This window comes from Oncorhynchus gorbuscha, unplaced genomic scaffold, assembly GCF_021184085.1.
Source record: "Oncorhynchus gorbuscha isolate QuinsamMale2020 ecotype Even-year unplaced genomic scaffold, OgorEven_v1.0 Un_scaffold_2838, whole genome shotgun sequence".
NCBI lineage: Eukaryota > Metazoa > Chordata > Actinopteri > Salmoniformes > Salmonidae > Oncorhynchus > Oncorhynchus gorbuscha.
In genome coordinates, this window is record NW_025747239.1 from 9,289 (window position 1) to 32,455 (window position 23,167).

Sequence of the window (23,167 nt, forward strand, 5' to 3'; positions counted from 1 at the left end):
TGAGACTGATTGAGGAGGAGGTCAAGGTAAGGCTCCCAAAATGGAAACTTCCTACAAGAGTTTAGAGCTTTATCTACACATAGACTGTTTCTACGCCTCCCTCAGAGACTTCTACTGTCATTTGTTTTACTCTCCCTCTCTAATCTCTCTTTGTCTTTCTTTCTCTCTCAGGCTAAAAACGCACTGGCCCATGGTGTCCAGTCTGCCCGCCATGACTGTGATCTCCTGAGAGAGCAGTTTGAGGAGGAGCAGGAGGCCAAGGCAGAGCTGCAGCGCGGCATGTCCAAGGCCAACAGTGAGGTGGCTCAGTGGAGGACTAAGTATGAAACTGATGCCATCCAACGCACAGAGGAGCTGGAGGAGGCCAAGTGAGTTGCACTCAATAGCAAAGACTAAAATAAACGATGTGGATGGTGAGGCTAGTTGGGGATCTGAGAAAATGTTACTTCAATATTTGAAACTGGTATCATTTCCTATTTATGCTATTTTTATTCCTCCAGTTGTATAAGTGAAGCATTTAGAGAGAGGTTTAGTGCTTTTATATGTCAACCCACCCAATTCATATTCATTATATAGAGAGGCAGCCCCAAGATTTTTTTGGGGGGGTGGCACACGAGGAGATTGGCTGAGTCAGGTAAAAGACCTGAGCCAACTCCTGTGCTTTCTGTGGGGAGCGTGTTACTAGTCAGGCACAGTGTTATGCGGTAGAGCGCATGGTGTCTCCAGTGCGCTAATCTAGCCCGGTGCGCTCTATTCCAGCTCCTCGGATTGGCCGGGCTAGAATGGGCATCCAGCCAGGAAGGAGGGTGCCGGCTCAGCGCTCCTGGTCTCCAGTGTACCTCCTTGGACCAGGATATCCTGCGCCGGCTTTGCGTACTGTGTTTCCGGTGAGTCTACACAGCCCAGTACGTCCTGTGCCAGCGCCCCGCATTTGCAGGGCAAAAATAAACATCCAGCCAGGACGGGTTGTGTCAGCTCTACACACCAGACCTCCAGTACGCCTCCACAGTCCAGTATGTAAATCTGGTCTGTGTAGACAACATACGATCAATCTTGCAGAAGGCGCAGACCGGCACTCACTATAGGCAGCATACAAGTCACTGGAAAATATCAAAACAGTCTGCCCAAACCTTCTGCAAAAACATTCTGCTAAAACATTCTGCCCAAACCTTCTGCTAAAACATTCTGCCCAAACCTTCTGCACCAACATTCTGCTAAAACATTCTGCCCAAACCTTCTGCCCAAACCTTCTGCACAAACCTTCTGCCCAAACCTTCTACCCAAACCTTCTGCCCAAACCTTCTGCACAAACATTCTGCCCAAACCTTCTGCCCAAACCTTCTGCCCAAACCTTCTGCCCAAACCTTCTGCACAAACCTTCTACCCAAACCTTCTGCACAAACCTTCTGCCCAAACCTTCTGCCCAAACCTTCTGCACAAACCTTCTACCCAAACCTTCTGCCCAAACCTTCTGCACAAACCTTCTACCCAAACCTTCTGCCCAAACCTTCTGCACAAACATTCTGCTAAAACATTCTGCCCAAACCTTCTGCCCAAACATTCTGCTAAAACATTCTGCCCAAACCTTCTGCACCAACATTCTGCTAAAACATTCTGCCCAAACCTTCTGCCCAAACATTCTGCTAAAACATTCTGCTAAAACATTCTGCCCAAAAATTCTGCCCAAACATTCTGCCCAAACATTCTGCCCAAACCTTCTGCCCAAACCTTCTGCCCAAACCTTCTGCCCAAACCTTCTGCCCAAACATTCTGCCCAAACATTCTGCCCAAACCTTCTGCCCAAACCTTCTGCCCAAACATTCTGCCCAAACATTCTGCCCACGCCTCTACAGAAATGTGATCAAATATGTCAGTGCTTTTTCTTTTACAAACTGCTGTGGTTTAATTCCAATAGTGCCCAATTATACATGAAATAAAGGGCATTATTGCCACCATAGAAGGTAAATGGAGGGCGTGTTCTTGTACCCAGCATGCACAACCCACATGGAATTCCTAGTCTCCGGCAGCTTTTGAAACTGCGGTCAACAACGTTGAGTTCATCTCATCCTATGTTGCCCTTCAGTCTCCACATTAGAAAAAAAAGTGTGCTATCTAGAACCTAAAAGGGTTCTTTGTCCGTCCCCATAGGAAAACCCCTTCAATAACCCTCTTTAGTTGCAGGTAGAACTCTTCTACATCGACCTCGAGTTTGATGAGGACTTGAGTATGGCCCGCGTCGACACCATTACCCCCTAAATTAACTAATTACAAATAAAACCAATAAAAGTACTGAGTCAATGTGCGGGGGTAAAGGTTAGTCGAGGTCATTTGTAAAGTGACTATGTGTAGATAATAAACAGCGAGTAGCAGCAGTGCTAAAACAAACATCAGATGGTTCAGCAGTCTTAGGACTTGGGAGTAGAAGCTGTTAAGGAGCCTTTTGGACCGAGACTTGGCGCTCTTGTACCGCTTGCCGGGCGGTAGCAGAGAAAACAGTCTATGACTTAAAATGTCTGGTACCGTGTTTATAATGTCTGGTACCGTGTTTATAATGTCTGGTACCGTGTTTATAATGTCTGGTGCCGTGTTTATAATGTCTGGTACCGTGTTTATAATGTCTGGTACCGTGTTTATAATGTCTGGTACTGTGTTTATAATGTCTGGTACCGTGTTTATAATGTCTGGTACCGTGTTTATAATGTCTGGTGCCGTGTTTATAATGTCTGGTACCGTGTTTATAATGTCTGGTACCGTGTTTATAATGTCTGGTACTGTGTTTATACTGTCTGGTACCGTGTTTATAATGTCTGGTACCGTGTTTATAATGTCTGGTAGCGTGTTTATAATGTCTGGTAGCGTGTTTATAATGTCTGGTACTGTGTTTATACTGTCTGGTACCGTGTTTATAATGTCTGGTACCGTGTTTATAATGTCTGGTACCGTGTTTATAATGTCTGGTACTGTGTTTATACTGTCTGGTAGCGTGTTTATACTGTCTGGTAGCGTGTTTATAATGTCTGGTAGCGTGTTTATAATGTCTGGTAGCGTGTTTATAATGTCTGGTACTGTGTTTATAATGTCTGGTACGTGTTTATAATGTCTGGTAGCGTGTTTATAATGTCTGGTAGCGTGTTTATAATGTCTATCGTGTTTGTCATGTCTGGTAGCGTGTTTATAATGTCTGGTACTGTGTTTATAATGTCTGGTAGCGTGTTTATACTGTCTGGTAGCGTGTTTATAATGTCTGGTACTGTGTTTATAATGTCTGGTAGCGTGTTTATACTGTCTGGTAGCGTGTTTATACTGTCTGGTAGCGTGTTTATACTGTCTGGTAGCGTGTTTATACTGTCTGGTACCGTGTTTATAATGTCTGGTACTGTGTTTATAATGTCTGGTAGCGTGTTTATAATGTCTGGTACTGTGTTTATAATGTCTGGTACCGTGTTTATAATGTCTGGTACCGTGTTTATACTGTCTGGTACTGTGTTTATAATGTCTGGTACCGTGTTTATAATGTCTGGTACCGTGTTTATACTGTCTGGTACCGTGTTTATACTGTCTGGTAGCGTGTTTATACTGTCTGGTAGCGTGTTTATACTGTCTGGTAGCGTGTTTATACTGTCTGGTAGCGTGTTTATACTGTCTGGTAGCGTGTTTATACTGTCTGGTAGCGTGTTTATACTGTCTGGTAGCGTGTTTATAATGTCTGGTACCGTGTTTATAATGTCTGGTAGCGTGTTTATACTGTCTGGTAGCGTGTTTATAATGTCTGGTAGCGTGTTTATAATGTCTGGTAGCGTGTTTATAATGTCTGGTACTGTGTTTATACTGTCTGGTAGCGTGTTTATACTGTCTGGTAGCGTGTTTATACTGTCTGGTAGCGTGTTTATAATGTCTGGTAGCGTGTTTATACTGTCTGGTAGCGTGTTTATACTGTCTGGTAGCGTGTTTATACTGTCTGGTACCGTGTTTATAATGTCTGGTACTGTGTTTATACTGTCTGGTACCGTGTTTATAATGTCTGGTACCGTGTTTATAATGTCTGGTAGCGTGTTTATAATGTCTGGTAGCGTGTTTATAATGTCTGGTACCGTGTTTATACTGTCTGGTAGCGTGTTTATAATGTCTGGTAGCGTGTTTATACTGTCTGGTACTGTGTTTATAATGTCTGGTACAGTGTTTATACTGTCTGGTAGCGTGTTTATACTGTCTGGTAGCGTGTTTATACTGTCTGGTAGCGTGTTTATAATGTCTGGTAGCGTGTTTATACTGTCTGGTAGCGTGTTTATAATGTCTGGTAGCGTGTTTATACTGTCTGGTAGCGTGTTTATACTGTCTGGTAGCGTGTTTATACTGTCTGGTAGCGTGTTTGTCATGTGAATTATTGTAATTTCACCACTAGATGGGGCAAGGGAACACTAATCATTATGGAAGTGTATATCTGCATGTCTTTAGGGGGGGATGCCAATTGGCTAATGATAAATCAATATCATGTTCTCTTTACTTTTATGTATATATTTGCATAATCTCGGATAACCCAGGACTAAAATCTTGTGTAATTTGGTCAGATAATCGATTACCATTTGTTTTCACGTCGTCTGGCCACATTAGATTATTGTGCGAATTATCTGGGACAAAATTCAACTGAAAAAAACGTTGTATCCTGAGAACTTTGTTCGGAGAATTTCCGGCCCAATCACCAAAGTGTTCTCTCTCAAGTGCTGCCATGTTTATGTTTACCATCTTGCTTCTCCTATTTGTTTCTTATGGAAACATTTCAATTTGGGCGTGTTCATATAGGCCACTTCCCCTGAGTGTAAAGGGTTAAAACTATCATGGATGATTATAATAGCTTAGTGCATGAAATGTGTAGTTACATTTCTCCATCCTCATCCCTCAGCTGGTTACCAAAACAAGTGACCTCTTTGTTGAGGTGTCCGCTTTGATGTGGTTTAAACCCCAGATTGCTCCTTTAGTTAAAGTACAGTATTTTTATGGTATGAATAGCTGTTTTCTGAGAAATAAGTCCACAGTCACAAAGTGTATGTAGGCCGACATGTTTTTAATCAATACTCAACATTTTACCATGAAAATCATATTTTATGAAACACAGGAAATTGCTAAGACTTTGGTCTTGTTTATTCAGCCTCTTTTCCCTGTAAGAAGAATGAAATAACAGAATGGATCAGTATTAATAATGAATATGATAAATATTTCAACACTTGGTAATAACAGAATGGATCAGTATTAATAATGAATATGATAAATATATCAATACTTGGTAATAACAGAATGGATCAAGCATTTAAGACTCAGTAAACACCTTGTACCAACTAAATTTGGATTGGTTATTTTATTTATCCTGTCCTGAAATGTGTTTCTCAGAAATCTTAAATACATTTGAGTGAGTGTAAAATGTCAGAATTGTCTACTGTGAAGTCAGGTGTAGGTTTAGCAGCAGTTCTGTACCTTTCCAGAGTCACGGGTCTTGGCTCTGAGCTTGTTGACCTGAGTCTCAGCGATGTCAGCACGCTCCTCAGCCTCTTCCAGCTCATTCTGAACCTTCCGGAACTTAGACATGTGCTGGTTGGATGCTTCCTCCTGAGTGAGGAAAAGAGACGAGAGCATAACATCAGTATTGAAAGTTTGAAGCCTCATATTATTTTAATTTTTTTATTCATATAATTATTTTAAAGGTATTTTAAAAAGATGTAGGATAGCATTGTACAGTATATATATAGGGAGATAGTGAGTGGTGGAACAGAGGATCAATCTGCTGCTTCCAGGGCCATGTGATCCAGGAGAGTCAGCACCACCTCACTGTGTCACTGTGCGTACATTTCTTCAGAAATGACTTGCACTATCAGCTGAGTCAATGTTGACGGTTGTGCAGTAACAACACTTCAACTAATCTCACTAAATGTTTTGTAATGTCTACTAAGGACTGTAAGCTTTCAGAGTATTTTGACTAAGTCTGTGACTCACCGCTTCCTCAGCCTGCCTCTTGTAGGCCTTCACTTTCATCTGCAGCTTATCTACCAGGTCCTGGAGTCTGCCAACGTTCTTCTTATCCTCCTCAGTCTGTGGGAGAAGTTACAAGGATCAATAGTCCATAGTTTAACACACAAACCAGTGTGCTTTAGTGTGTGAAGAATGCGCTTTTTTTACCTGGTAAGTGAGCTCCTTGACTCTGCGCTCATACTTGCGGACTCCCTTGACCGCGTCTACACCTCTTCTCTGCTCGGCCTCCACCTCAGTCTCCAGCTCACGCACCTTTGTGGAAGAAATAAAGGTCGGCATTTATGTGAGGTGGTGAAGTCAGACGTAACAAATCTTTGTAAAACAGGAATGTTCTTCAGCTAGTCGAGGAGGCACAAGTGTTCCTATGAACTTTTACGATTTTAATTAAAGGGGATTATAATAAAAAACAACTCATTTTCATTATGTAGGTGGGTTATTGAGATAACTCATCATTACACAATAGCCCTGTGTATAAAATAACTGATTTGGCAGGGCGAAAACCTGAGAAAAATCCATTCAGGAAGTATTTTTTTTGTTGGTTTTGTAGTTTTCTATTCAATTGTTACAGTATCCATTGACTTAGGACTCAATTTGCAGTTCCTATGCCTTCCACTAGATGTCAACAGTCTTTAGAAATGGTTTCAGGCTTGTATTCTCATAATTGAGGGAGTAAGACCAGTCTGTATGAGTGGACCCTGATGTGTCACAGAGCTTTTTCATGCGCAATCCCAAGAGAGTGCATTTCTTGTTTACCTTTTATATTGACGACGTTATTGTCCGGTTGAAATATTATAGATCATTTCGGCTAAAAACAACCTGAGGATTGAATATAAACATTGTTTGACATGTTTCTATGAACTTTCCGGATACAATTTGGATTTTTTTGTCTGCCTGTTTTGATTGCGTTTGAGCCTGTGGATTACTGAAGAAAACGTGCAAACAAAACGGATGTTTTTGGATATAAAGAGACTTTATCAAACAAAAGGAACATTTATTGAGTAAATGAATGTCTTCTGAGTGCCACCATATGAAGATCATCAAAGGTAAGGGATTCATTTTATCTCTATTTCTGAGTTTTGTAACGCTTCTGCTTGGCTGGTTACTGTTTGTAATAATTTGTCAACTGGGCTATGTTCTCAAATAATTGTAAGGTATGCTTTCGCCGTAAATAATTTTTTTAATCTGACACTGTGGTTGGATTCATAAGAAGTTAATCTTTAAATATATGTGAAATATGTTTTGTTTTCTGAATTTTTATAATGAGTATTTCTGTATTTGAATTTGGCACTCTGCAATCTCACTGGATGTTGGCTAGATGGGACGCTAGCTTCCCACATACCCTAGAGAGGTTAAATCATTCAACAACTTTTATTAATGCAATTGCAGACAGAATTTGACAACAGGAACATAGCATGCATGCATGTTTCCGAGTAAGTTCTGCAAAATACTCAAGGGTATTTTATAAAACCTGAAGTCTAGCCTTAGTGATGTCACTGCCTACGTCATTACCTTCTACCCATGAGACCAAGCCAATGCATCCACAGCTACACAAACAAATAGTTTCAGTGTTATCTAAAAGCTTAGCAGTAAATGCCCACACCCCAATTTGATTTATAATGGAACGTTTGACTAGTCTCTTGACTCTTACACTCCCTGGGGAGCTCTGTGTCTCTGCATCTCTTTTATATTTTAGGCTCTTCTCACAGACAGCCTGAACTCACACATTTCTCAGACAGTTTCTTTATAAGAGGCAGAGATTGGAAATGTACTGTGGAACAATATTAAACCTCATAATGTATATTGTTAATCTGTAGTCTAGGACCCTATAAATGTAAGGAGGGAGGGGTATTATAAACCTCCCCTCTTTAATTAGTACAATATAAGCCTAATCAATTATTATAATACATCAAACATTTGGTACAGCCCCTATCATAACCCCTGACATTCTCATACCTTACTGCTGAAAGACTTTAGCTTTAAAAAGTTAATTACTCAAAATTGTAATAATAAAGCGTATAAAATGTATTTAAACACAGTAATCTTCAGAGGGCACTTATTAAACATGTATTGTCCTACAAAATACCCAGAATGCCATATTCAAATCTTACCAAAAGTAGATTTTTTTTTGTGTGAGAATGTTCCACAAATGTTCCTCAAGTGAGGCATTTTACCCCAACATACCTTATTTTTATATGATCAAATACATTTCCAGAAATCTGTTTTTCAATCCACCCTGCTGTTAACTCACCCTGGACTCCAGTTTCTGGAGCTGCTTCTTGCCTCCCTTCATGGCCAGATTCTCAGCCTCATCCAGACGGTGCTGCAGGTCCTTGACTGTGACCTCCAGGTTCTTCTTCATCCTCTCCAGGTGAGAGCTGGTGTCCTGCTCCTTCTTCAGCTCCTCGGCCATCATGGACGCCTGGAATGGTAGTTAGTTTAATTTATGCACCAATCATAAAGCTCTTTTGGGGTTTTTGGTGTGTTTAAACCAGCACAGCGACTGCTGACCCTTGGGGACAAATCAAGTTGATGTAATTCAAGGACTCACGTCAGTGATGGCCTTCTTAGCCTTATCCTCTGCATTCCTGGCCTCCTGGACGATGTCGTCCACCTCTCCCTGCACCTGCACCAGGTCAGTCTCCAGCTTCTTCTTGGTGTTCGCAAGGCTGGTGTTCTGAATGAGGAAACAAGGTGATTTGTTTGACTCTCAAAAGATCTTACACAAGGCTGAAATTATGAAAATCTAAAAGCAAGCACTGTTGAATTATATATGTGCGTGAACAGTTTGCTTGGTTGAGTTTCATTAGAAATGGTTTTTGACCCGTACCTGGGAGTGCAGCAGTCCGACACGCTCGCTGGCGTCCACCAGCTCAGTCTCAGCCACTTTGCGGCCTCTCTCTGTCTGCTCCAGAGCAACTCTCAGCTCCTCGATTTCAGCCACCATCAGACCGTTTCTGCGCTCCACCATGGCTGCCTGCTCCTTCATGTCCTCTGCAGCGCGGACGGCATCATCAAGGTGCAATTGGGCATCCTAGGGTTCACAATGAATTAGGAATTGTGGAAGTCGGGCAATATAATCGGTGAGAGAAATGTTAATGAGTAAAAATGTCCCTAATATCCCTACCTTTCTACACTCCTAGAATTAGTGGTGATTAGGGGAACCCTGGAGATTCTCAAGGAACACCTAGAGTTCCTCAAGGAACCATTGCTAGTCAATGGTTCATAGTTTCACATTTGGTTAGTTGAGGGGTTCTTGGGTAAACCGTTAATTGTTAAATGTAGCAAGGGTTCATGGAGGATCCCTGGAGTGGAGGCATGGCTTAGTAGGGGCGTGGCTTTAAGATAGATATTCTTTGGGCCGACCGTTAGAGTAAATTTAATTCCTGTTCATCTGTTCTGTTGTATTGTCATCACATGTTCAGTTTTGTTGCTTCAATGAGGCCAGTGGAGGTGTATGAATTCTTCAAAAGCAAATACCAAAGTTGTAATATTTACAACGTTCTTATTGTATGTAATCAGCAATTAAAAATGATTATATTAGAAAACTCAATATGCAAAAATATTGAAGGAACATTTCAATTTGCAGTATACTAACTTAACATGATGAACAGGTTTTAAATTTATGCTAATGCTTGACAAAAAATAACCCTCCAATAAGCAGAGGTGTGGACTCGAGTCACATGTCTTGGATTCGAGTCACAAATATGATGAAATATGAACTCAACTTTGACTTTAACACCAATGACTTGTGACTTAACTTGGACTTGAGCCTTTTGACTCGAAGAGCACATTATGACTTGCTTAGGACTCGAAACTCAAGACTTGAAACTTGTCGGTCTTGACTTGAGACTTGACTCGGACTTGCCTGTCTTGACTTTGGACTTGACTCGGACTTGCCTGTCTTGACTTGAGACTTGACTCGGACTTGCCTATCTTGACTTGGGACTTGAGTGCTAAGACTTGAGACTTGTGACTTGTAAAACAATGACTTGGTCCCACCTCTGCCACTAAGCCACGTCGCCAATCTGATAGAATCACACCTCTATAATATATTATTGAAAAGGTTCAACATTTAACCCCTCCCATCATAATAAAGATAACAGTTTGAAACTTCACACAAAGGTTTCTCAAAGGTCCGTTTCAGAGGAGTTCCTCTTGGAAGCTTTTTGGGAAGGTTCTGCCGGTGCGGCAACCCAAAAGGTTCTTCTAGGCCCCTTTACTTCTAAGAGTGTACAGTATATTAGTCCAGTCTATTACATTCCTCTGATCTATTATTTTCTACTGATTCACAAACAAATCCCTCCCCATGTTCAGGTTGTTGAGCCTGATGTCCAAGTCCCTTTACCTTGAACTGTCCCTGGACGTTCCTCAGCTGTTTCTGGGCCTCAGAGGCCTGCCTGTTGGCGTGGCTCAGCTGGATCTCCATCTCATTCAGGTCTCCCTCCATCTTCTTCTTCACCCTCAGGGCGTCATTCCTGCTCCTGACCTCAGAGTCCAGGGTGCTCTGCATGGAGTCAACCACCCTCTGGCTGTTCCTCTTGATCTGCTCCATCTCCTCGTCCTTCTCAGCGATCTTCCTGTCCACCTCACCCTTGATCTGATTCAGCTCCAGCTGAACACGCAGAATCTTGGATTCCTCGTGCTCCAGTGTGCCCTGGACAAAGGGAAGCAGTCAAGCGAATTGTGCTCAATATATTAGGATGTGTATTCCACAAAGAATTAAATACTGTGTATATGATGACAATATAAACCAATACATGAAGCATTGGACTGTAGTTGATATAGGCAGGCGTAACACTGCTTTTCATATCAAACAGCTGTAGTTTGTACCTCAGCCTCCTCCAGAGCGGTCTGGATTTCAGACTTCTCTGTCTCAACAGTCTTCTTGGCCTTCTCCAGCTCATGGATGCCCTTGCCAGTCTCTCCGATCTGCTCAGTCAGGTCAGAGATCTCCTCTGCACACACAAACACAGAAGCTGTTTAGACTTGGGAGATTTCCAGTGGATATCACCAATGCACTCTAGTTTATAATGAATCATAATAACAGTTAATTAATGAAAAGCACTTCATGCTGTCCTGCAAATCTAATCACATCATTAGGTTGTTCAAAAGAATACCAATTACAAGTTCCAAAAATATATATATTTTAAAATGTATGTAAACATTCTGAGATTGTGTAATAGCAATTTGATATAATGTTGATGATTACAGTTGATTCCATTTTCATAACACTGGTCAAACATCATGCAAAAATAACTGCTGTCAAATGCTCACGTTGCAGGTTCTTGTTCTCTCTCTTCAGAGTCTCCAGATGATCCAGAGCCTCCTCGTAGGAGTTCTTCATCTTGAAGAGTTCAGTGCTCATTGAGCGAGCCTCCTTCTGAGCTCCTTCCAGCTCAGCCTGGCCCTCCTCATACTTCTGCTTCCACTCTGCCAGAACCTAGCGAAATCCATGGGATTTTCATTACAACTCATTGAAAGAGGGTTTTCAATCGGAAATATGTTACAATTATAATACAACTGATCAAATAGCAGACAGAAAATATCACCCAAGAGTGAGGTTTATAAATGTTCACCTTGTCAAAGTTCCTCTGCTTCTTGTCAAGGTTGGCGGCCATGGCGTTGGCTCTCTCAACGTCAATCATGAGGTCCTCCACCTCTCCCTGCAGTCTCTGCTTGGTCTTCTCCAGGGAGGCACACTTTGAGTTGGTCGCCTCAATGGTCTCCTCAGCCTCCTGCAGACGCTGGGCCAGCTTCTTCCTGTTGGACAACAGCGGGTGGTGTCATGGTGAGTAACTTGTTGTGAAACAAATATTGCACTACATATTGAAGTAACATTTTCTCAGATCTCCTACCAGCCTCACCATCCACACCATTTATTTTAGTCTTTGCTATTGAGTGCAACTCACTTGGCCTCCTCCAGCTCCTCTGTGCGTTGGATGGCATCAGTTTCATACTTAGTCCTCCACTGAGACACCTCACTGTTGGCCTTGGACATGCCGCGCTGCAGCTCTGCCTTGGCCTCCTGCTCCTCCTCAAACTGCTCTCTCAGGAGATCACAGTCATGGCGGGCAGACTGGACACCATGGGCCAGTGCGTTTTTAGCCTGAGAGATAAAGAAAGACAAAGAGAGATTAGAGAGGGAGAGTAAAACAGATGACAGTAGGAGTCTCTGAGGGAGGCGTAGAAACAGTCTATGTGTAGATAAAGCTCTAAACTGGAAGGTGGTTCCCATTTAGGATGCCTTACCTTGACCTCCTCCTCAATCAGTCTCTTCAGCTCCTCCACCTGCTGGGTGAAGGCCTGTTTGCCTCTGGTCAGCTGAGACACCAGGCCTTCCTTCTCCTCCAGCTGGCGACCAAACTCACCTGCAGGGAATGAGGGACATCTTATTAATGAGTCATTCTTTCTAGATTGACATTTTATTTTGAGGAATCGTAGTGCAGAAACTGTGTGGACTGAATTTACAGCCCCCGACACATGTTATTTTGTGCTACTGAGGTGAACTATATTGGTTTGTTGTTCATTGTTGATGGTACCATTTTCTGTAAGGAGTCTGGCCCTCTGTCCGCTGATGTCATTGACCTGGCGAACATTCTCATCATTCTTAGTCTTGATCTCACTCAGCTGGTCCTCAAGAGTACGGCACATCTTCTCCAGATTGCCCTGTTAGTGAAACATATGGGACTGTCAACTTCAGTTTATTGAATGGTAATTCAGCTGACCATCCTCAACACTGCTTGACCAAAACATCACTACTCACCTTAGCCTTGGCGACAGCCTCCATGTTGCTGGAGAGGTCATCAATCTCCATCTTGTACTCACTCTTCTCCTTCTCCAGCTTCTGCTTGACGCGCTGCAGGTTGTCGATCTGCTCCCCGAGCTCAGCCACACTGTCGGCCTGCTTCTTGCGCAGAGCGGCGGCTGTGGCCTCATGCTGCAGGGTGGACTCTTCAAGATCACGACGCAGCTTCTGGAACTCAGCCTCGCGCTTCTTGTTCATCTCAATCTGAGCAGCAGTGGCGCCTCCGGCCTCCTCCAGTCTCTCGCTGATCTCCTCAAGTTCCCTGGAGAGATCGGCTCTCTGCTTCTCAACCTTGGCCCTGGCAGCACGCTCAGCCTCAATTTCCTCCTCCAGCTCCTCAATACGGGCCTAGAAAAAGGGGCAGGAGCAGGGGGAATGAACACTACAATACAGTTGAAATAATTGAACCTCACTACATAATAATAGCATGTACTGTATATTTAGCATAAATGTGTTTATACATAGCCAGCTACACTAACATATTTACTATATTCATTAGACATTGTCCCATGCAGGAACCAAACTAACAACGGATTTGGCCAGGGTTGTTCCACAGGAAGAATTTTTGGTCACTAGATGCCCCCATTGTGCCTTTTGACCTTTTGTTTTCCCTTGATCCCCATGATTATTTGCACCTGTGCCTCGTTTCCCCTGATTGTATTTAAACCCTTTGTTTTCCTCTGTTCTTTGCTCTGTGTTTGTATGTTAGCACCCAGCCCTAGTACTCTGTGAACTCTTGTTGATCCCGGTGGACTCTCTTGTGGAATTCTGTTTTTTGTTCTTGTTTGTTTGTTTGTTTGTTTGTTTGTTTGTTTTTTGAGTATCTTTTGAGGCTTTTTGTGCTTTACCTTCCACCTTGTGGATTTACCTTTCTTGTCTTGGAGGATTACCTTTGTTCTTGTAGGATTCCTTTTGAGGTTGTGGAGTTACATGTTTTCCTGAAGAACTTCACTTTTTACTTCATACACAGTCTCAAGTACTGCTTCATCTTCTGGGTTCTGCCGGCTATTCGTGGCTCAGTTGGTTAAGTGACTGTTTCTCACTCCGGAGACCCGGGTTCGTAACCGGGTCCTGACAGAAAAAGGTCAAAAGGCACAATTGGGGCATCTAGTGACCAAAAACCGGAACAACCCTGGCCAGATACTGACAACTAGTGTATCGGATGTGAAACGGCTAGCTAGTTAGTGGTGGTGCGCTCTAAATAGCGTTTCAATCTGTGACGTCTCTTGCTCTGAGACCTTGAAGTAGTTGTTCCCCTTGCTCTGCAAGGGCCGCAGCTTTTGTGGAGCGATGGGTAACGATGCTTCGTGGGTGACTTGTTGATGTGTTCGCGCCCGGTTATGGGCGAGGGGACAGTCTAAAGTTATACTGTTACACTACCAGAAGAAATGCATTGGTTATTTTCCTGTACTGGAGCTTAGATCCTGTACTGTACCTGGAGTTCCTTGATCTTCTTCTGCAGCTGAGCTCCCAGAGACTGTTCATCCTCTATCTTGCTGAGGAGCTGGGTGGTCTCAAACTCCTTCCTAACAAATACAAACACGTTGATTGCAAAGTTTGTTTAGGTTAGACAGTGTAAAGGGAGCCTAAGCTACCATTCACTCTGCTTTTAAGAATCACATACAAAGACAATTTCATGATTACAACAATGAGCCAAGAAGAACCATTATGTTGATCAAGAAGGCAGGGAAAACTGTTGTCATTTATTTGTGTTTACTTCTTGATTTTCTCATCAGACTGCTGCTTGTCATTCTCCAGGTCCATTATGGACTCCTGGGCCAGTTTCAGATCTCCCTCCAGCTTTCTCTTGGCTCTCTCAAGGTCCATACGAAGCTTCTTCTCTTGCTCCAGAGAACCCTCAAGCTACAAGATATAAACAGACATGTGTTGGTCAAATCTAAACAACTGTAGATTATATCATCTTGCATACTATCATGGCCAGAATGTCAAACTCCACTCACGTCGTCCACTTGCTGTTCCAGCTTGGTCTTGGCCTTGGTCAGAGTGTTGACTTTGTCCTCCTCTGCCTGCAGGTCGTCCAGTGTCTGCTGGTGGGCCTCTTGGAGGGCTTTCTTCTCCTTGGTCAGCTTGGCAACACTCTCATCCATAGACGCCATCTCCTCTGTCAGGTTTTTAACCTGAAAACGGCCACAACAAACATAGTTTTTGGTCAATTCACCATAAGTGAAGTAGCAGTAACAAGCGGGTAGCAGAACATGCAATGAATGTTTTTTTTCTACCTTTATTTAACTCGGAAAGTCAGTTAATAACAAATTCTTATTTACAATGATAGCCTAGGAACAGTGGGTTAACTGTCTTGTTCAGGGAAAGAATGACAGATATTTTACCTTGTCAGCTCTGAGATTCGATCTTGCTAACTTTCAATTACTAGTCCAACACTCTAACCTCTTGACTACCTGCCACCCCAGGTATACTCCCATGTGGGGAGTACACCATATTCCACTATTTTGTGTCTTAATTTTTACTGCACTCACAAAAAGACTTGAATTACATTTCTGTTTTGAGTTGATCATTCTTTGGATTATTGTTTGCTTGGACTGTTTACAAGACCTTGTTTTCAGTGGCGTGCTTCTCCTTCTCCACTTTGGCCAAGGTGAGCTCCAGGTCATCAATGTCCTTCTTCAGCTCAGAGCACTCATCCTCCAGCTTCCTCTTCTTGGCAGTCAACTCAGCATTCATCTCCTCCTCATCCTCCAGCCTCTCAGTCGTCTCTTTGAGTTTGGCCTCCAGCTGGATCTTGCTCTTGATGAGCCCCTCACACCTTTCCTCTGCATCGTTCAGATTCTCTGAATCCTGGTTTCAGAACAAGATTTTTTTTTAACTGTGTTTTCACTTTGTGTATCAAAATATAGACTTCATTTAGTCAAATAAGTCAGAGCAAATCAATTTAAATGTTTAAATTTACCATGGGCATTTTCTTGAGTTAGTCACATAGTGATTGTGTCTGTGTACTTGTGTGTCTAAATGTGCTCTGATGAGGGTTGTTGCTCACTCACAGATGCGACTTGAAGCGCCAGGTCATTCTTCTCCTGCACCATGGCCACCATCTTCTCCTCCAACTCCTTCTTCTTGGCCAGAGCCTTGGCCAGGTCCGACGTCATCTTCTCATAGTTCTCCTTCATGTTGGCCAGCTCCTTCTCAGTCTCAGCGCTCTGCAGCAGGGGCTTGATCTTGAAGTACAACTTCATCCACGGCCAGGTTTTCACATTCATGAATGAACGGATGTTGTACTGGATGGTGAAGACGGAATCTCTGGTCCACAGAAAGGATAGAGTGACATGGTGAGTGACATGGTGAGTGACATGGTGAGTGACATGGTGAGTGACATGGTGAGTGACATGGTGAGTGACATGGTGAGTGACATGGTGAGTGACATGGTGAGTGACATGGTGAGTGACATGGTGAGTGACATGGTGAGTGACATGTTTAAAGATTGTTACACAAATTATGATTAAATGACTGAACAAATTTCTCATTTTAAATGAAACTGTAACTTAGTAAACTTATACTCTGTTTTATTATATCTGATTAACAATATGAGGTAATAAGAAGGGATTGTGTGACACGGACAAGGAGTAATTAAAGTTAATGAACACCATTCCAACTAGGAAGAAAGGAATGGGTTGTGGATTAAGTAAACAGATACGGTAGTTAACCTATGGTTGAACCGAAGAAATGAGCTCTGGTGTGTTTTAGATAAGGCTGTGAGTGCATTCCTAGGTTTTCTGTTAGTTAGAGCTGTCAGCTACGTGGTGATCGATAATGGTGAGGAGTCAAAAGTTAATTCAGTTGTGCTGTGTGTCCTGTGTATGTGTTGGAGGGTCAGAATGAACTTTGAATTAACTTTTAAAGTTCCCTTTGTCTCGGTCGAGAGGAGGAGATTCATTTTAGGAGCAGTGAAATGACGTCATGTTATTGTATATAAACTGTTGCTCGTGGTAACGTGGCGGCGCGCTCCGAGAATATATTCTGTTACCTATTATTGATAAGACTGGTCTCCGTCTATTTTATGCAAACAAGAATCTTACAAATTCTCATTAAAATAGATTAAGGGAATTCAATTAATGAAAACACATTGGTATAATTAAATTACAGTAAGAGGAGGACTTTAAAACTACATTCTGGGATTTGAAAAATAACAAAACAGGGACCCTGACATGTTTTGTATACAGCTGAGGAATGGGGCTAGGGAAATGAAACCACTCTTACATGTATAGATAGCGCTACATAGGGAATGACTGACAAGTAACCCTAAGATCATGAGGCATTTCATATTATTCCAGAATTAATGGGTAAATATTACTAAGTTAAATAACAATTGAACAGCTTGCTAAATCCCAACCTGTTGCTTTAATAGAATATTATAACATGTACCTTCTCATCCTGAACAACTCACAGCATATTCAGGACACAATCATTATACATTACATACAGGAGGCTGACAGAATTGTTTGCCAAGATGTCTACTCTTCCTCACCTCCTCTCCATCATCTTGGTGAACTCTCTCCTCATGAGGAATCCACGGCTGAGAGCCTGGACCATGCCGACCAGAGAGGCCAGCTTCTCATCTCTCATCTCCTCCAGGACACCCAGCAGACCGGCTTTGAAGAACACCTGACACAGGTTGACATGGTGAATTATAGAACCAGTCAAGTGGAAAGAGATAGAAAGTATTTTTGCTGTTGTTTTTATTTCTTTACTTAACTTTTCTTCACCTCATACATTTTATTTTGATGTAGAAATGAGTTTTTGCTTGCGGGGTATTTGACTGACCTTGGTGTGTCCAAACTTGTAGTCCTCGTGATTCACATCAATGGACCCAAGCAGCTTCTCAGAAGCCTTCTTGTTGTCCATGAACTGGCCCTCAGGGATGACACTGGCATTCAGTACTTTGTACCTGATTCAGGAGAAATGTCAAGTTGTAATAGTTATATTACGTAAAATAATAAGGCTATTCTGATGTTGGGAAAACTCTTAGAGGAGATTAGTGTGAGCGCGCGCGTGCGTGTACCTCTGCTTGAAGTCAGCATAGATGATTCTACTGGGGAAGCCCTTCCTGCAGATCCTGATGCCCTCCAGAACACCATTACACCTGAGCTGGTGGATAACCAGGAAGTTCTCCATCAGACCTGGAAACACAAACCAAGTCTCTTTAAATACTCATAAACAGGTTAAAGACTGGTTTGTTAATGTTACTGATACTGTACTGACAAGATGTCATATTTAACTCAACATCTATTGTACCTGGAGTCTTTGACTCGTTGGGGATCAGGCAGCGCACAAAGTGAGGATGAGTGCTCCTCAAGTTGGTCATCAGCTTGCCCAAGTTCTCCTGTAAGAGGGTTACAAACCATGTTCTCAGAAATCATTTCTGATAATCACTACAGCTGAATATCCACATTTTAAAAGCTCACCCTGAACTGGGAGGACACAGTCTGCATGGAACCACCCTTCTTCTTGCCTCCTTTCTTGGTTGTATCTGTTATAATGGAGAAAAGTTCAATATAAATGAGAGAATCTCAGGTTCTTCACACACATCTTAATGCTGCCAATGAGATTGTGTAAAATAACACCTATTGTATGAGTACATTAACCCAGTAAATCACCCTGACAAATGGTGATACATTTAAAGCAGCAATCAGCAGTTGAAACAATAACAAAATATGCTCCCTGCCACTGTTTCAATATAACACTGAGATGGTCTGGAGAAATGTAACCACTCAAATGCATAAACAGAGCTATGAATTAAAGGACTGACCATCCATGATATCAAAATGATAGTATTGATAATGTTTTGAGGCAGTAAATGTTTCCATTTACTTTGCTAACAAACATTTAAACAAGCTCATATTTTGGGTTCTGATGGGGTATGACAGGTGAACCAAGCCGATGTTCTTCAACAAAAATGTTCAAGAACGAATGGGTACATATCTTGTAAGTCCACAAATGGATGTAGCAACTGCAGATTGACCCTTTAAAGAAAATGGGACTGATTTGTAACTAGTTCTTCATGAAGTCTTTTGATGTTCTGCTAGACTTACCCTCAGGTGGGGCAGCGACATACAGGGTCGCCATCAGTTTGACTGAAGACTTCCCGTACAGCTGAAGAACTGAGTCGTTCAGGGGGTCCTTGTTCTTGTCCAGCCAGCCAGTGATGTTGTAGTCCACAGTGCCGGCATAGTGAACCAGGGAGAAGTGGGCCTCTGCCTTGCCTTTGGCTGGCTTGGGCTTCTCAAACGCCTTGTTTTTTCCAAGATGCTGGTCATACAGCTTGTTCTTGAAGGAAGTGTCTGAAGCCTTGGGGAACATGCACTCCTCTTCAAGGATGGAGAAGATGCCCAATGGCTTTACGAAAAGAGATGTACATCAAATTAGTGATATTTACATTAGGATCATAAATGAGCTTTGCTGTTGAGGTCCATTATAATCCTGACAGACAGCGTACCTTCTCAATAAGCTCAATGCAGGCAGCCAAGTCCATGCCGAAGTCAATGAAGGCCCAGATGATTCCCTCCTTCTTGTACTCCTCTTGTTCCAAGACGAACATGGTGTGGTTGAAAAACTGTTGCAGTTTCTCATTGGTGAAGTTGATGCACAGCTGCTCCATGCTGTTGTACTGTTAATGGAATTTCAGAAGGGATAATTTCACCATCATACAAGGCTGTAATCCCTCTCAATCACAACTAATTGTCTTGTTCTGGTCTCAGACTCACATCAAAGATCTCAAACCCGGCAATGTCGAGCACACCGATGTAGAACTGCCTTGAATTCTTGGTGTCCAACATCTCGTTGATACGGATGACCATCCACAAGAACATCCTCTCGTAGATGGACTTGGCCAGAGCCGAGACTGAGTTATTAACCTGCAATGATAATAGCTCAAATGAATAGATGAGATATTGACCATGTCTAGTGACAAGGTGAAAAGAGCTTGTGGAAAACATCATCACTATTCAAAACCATCAATATACTCATCACCAAAATATTTCTGGTGCTCAGAAAATGGTAGACGCTGTGTTTGGCCGCCTTACCTGAGGCACAGTCTGTCCCTTGGTCACATACTCGTTGCCGACCTTCACTTTGGGGTAGCACAGAGCCTTCAGCATCTCAGCTGAGTTCAGGCCCAGCAGGTAGCCGATTTTATCAGCCACTGGAGAGAGAACCAACAACAACAGACTCAGAAACACAAGATCACTTGATTCTGATGTCACCCTGACAAAAGGGTTTGGTTTTGATTTGAACCCACATCTATAATTTTAAATCATATCTGGAGGTTGTAAATTGGACTCCATAAATGATCTCCTGCCGGGCTTTGAGGAGGCTCTGTCTATCTGACATATAGTATATCTATGAGTGGGACTGGGACTAATGTTTACATATTATATATCTATGAGTGGGAATGGGACTGGGACTAATGTTTTACATATTGTATATCTATGAGTGGGACTGGGAATGGGACTAATGTTTACATATTGTATATCTATGAGTGGGACTGGGAATGGGACTAATGTTTACATATTGTATATCTATGAGTGGGACTGGGAATGGGACTAATGTTTACATATTGTATATCTATGAGTGGGACTGGGAATGGGACTAATGTTTACATATTGTATATCTATGAGTGGGAATGGGACTAATGTTTACATATTGTATATCTATGAGTGGGACTGGGACTGGGACTAATGTTTTACATAGTGTATATCTATGAGTGGGACAGGGACTAATGTTTACATATTGTATATCTATGAGTGGGACTGGGACTAATGTTTACATATTGTATATCTATGACTGGGACTGGGACTAATGTTTACATATTGTATATCTATGAGTGGGACTGGGACTAATGTTTACATATTGTATATCTATGAGTGGGACTGGGAATGGGACTAATGTTTACATATTGTATATCTATGAGTGGAAATGGGACTAATGTTTACATATTGTATATCTATGAGTGGGACTGGGAATGGGACTAATGTTTACATATTGTATATCTATGAGTGGGACTGGGACTAATGTTTACATATTGTATATCTATGAGTGGGACTGGGAATGGGACTAATGTTTACATATTGTATATCTATGAGTGGGACTGGGAATGGGACTAATGTTTACATATTGTATATCTATGAGTGGGACTGGGAATGGGACTAATGTTTACATATTGTATATCTATGAGTGGGACTAATGTTTACATATTGTATATCTATGAGTGGGACTGGGAATGGGACTAATGTTTACATATTGTATATCTATGAGTGGGACTGGGAATGGGACTAATGTTTACATATTGTATATCTATGAGTGGGACTGGGAGGGACTAATGTTTACATATTGTATATCTATGAGTGGGACTGGGAATGGGACTAATGTTTACATATTGTATATCTATGAGTGGGACTGGGAATGGGACTAATGTTTACATATTGTATATCTATGAGTGGGACTGGGAATGGGACTAATGTTTACATATTGTATATCTATGAGTGGGACTGGGACTAATGTTTACATATTGTATATCTATGAGTGGGACTGGGACTAATGTTTACATATTGTATATCTATGAGTGGGACTGGGAATGGGACTAATGTTTACATATTGTATATCTATGAGTGGGAATGGGACTGGGACTAATGTTTACATATTGTATATCTATGAGTGGGACTGGGAATGGGACTAATGTTTACATATTGTATATCTATGAGTGGGACTGGGAATGGGACTAATGTTTACATATTGTATATCTATGAGTGGGACTGGGAATGGGACTAATGTTTACATATTGTATATCTATGAGTGGGACTGGGAATGGGACTAATGTTTACATATTGTATATCTATGAGTGGGAATGGGAATGGGACTAATGTTTACATATTGTATATCTATGAGTGGGACTGGGACTAATGTTTACATATTGTATATCTATGAGTGGGACTGGGAATGGGACTAATGTTTACATATTGTATATCTATGAGTGGGACTGGGAATGGGACTAATGTTTACATATTGTATATCTATGAGTGGGACTGGGACTAATGTTTACATATTGTATATCTATGAGTGGGACTGGGAATGGGACTAATGTTTACATATTGTATATCTATGAGTGGGACTGGGAATGGGACTAATGTTTACATATTGTATATCTATGAGTGGGACTGGGAATGAGACTAATGTTTACATATTGTATATCTATGAGTGGGACTGGGAATGGGACTAATGCTTTACATATTGTATATCTATGACTGGGACTGGGACTAATGTTTACATATTGTATATCTATGAGTGGGACTGGGAATGGGACTAATGTTTACATATTGTATATCTATGAGTGGGACTGGGACTAATGTTTACATATTGTATATCTATGAGTGGGACTGGGAATAATGTTTACATATTGTATATCTATGACTGGGACTGGGACTAATGTTTACATATTGTATATCTATGAGTGGGACTGGGAATGGGACTAATGTTTACATATTGTATATCTATGAGTGGGACTGGGACTAATGTTTACATATTGTATATCTATGAGTGGGACTGGGACTAATGTTTACATATTGTATATCTATGAGTGGGACTGGGAATGGGACTAATGTTTACATATTGTATATCTATGAGTGGAAATGGGACTAATGTTTACATATTGTATATCTATGAGTGGGACTGGGAATGGGACTAATGTTTACATATTGTATATCTATGAGTGGGACTGGGAATGGGACTAATGTTTACATATTGTATATCTATGAGTGGGACTGGGACTAATGTTTACATATTGTATATCTATGAGTGGGACTGGGAATGGGACTAATGTTTACATATTGTATATCTATGAGTGGGACTGGGAATGGGACTAATGTTTACATATTGTATATCTATGAGTGGGAATGGGAATGGGACTAATGTTTACATATTGTATATCTATGAGTGGGAATGGGACTAATGTTTACATATTGTATATCTATGAGTGGGACTGGGAATGGGACTAATGTTTACATATTGTATATCTATGAGTGGGACTGGGAATGGGACTAATGTTTACATATTGTATATCTATGAGTGGGACTGGGACTAATGTTTACATATTGTATATCTATGAGTGGGACTGGGAATGGGACTAATGTTTACATATTGTATATCTATGAGTGGGACTGGGAATGGGACTAATGTTTACATATTGTATATCTATGAGTGGGACTGGGAATGGGACTAATGTTTACATATTGTATATCTATGAGTGGGACTGGGACTAATGTTTACATATTGTATATCTATGAGTGGGACTGGGACTAATGTTTACATATTGTATAT

General features: G+C 41.7%; 1 pseudogene; it reads right to left on the bottom strand.

The window, feature by feature from the left end:
* Positions 1 to 5,041: 5,041 nt before the first annotated feature.
* LOC124026856 overlaps positions 5,042 to 23,167 on the bottom strand; it is a 29,281-nt pseudogene continuing 11,155 nt past the window's right edge.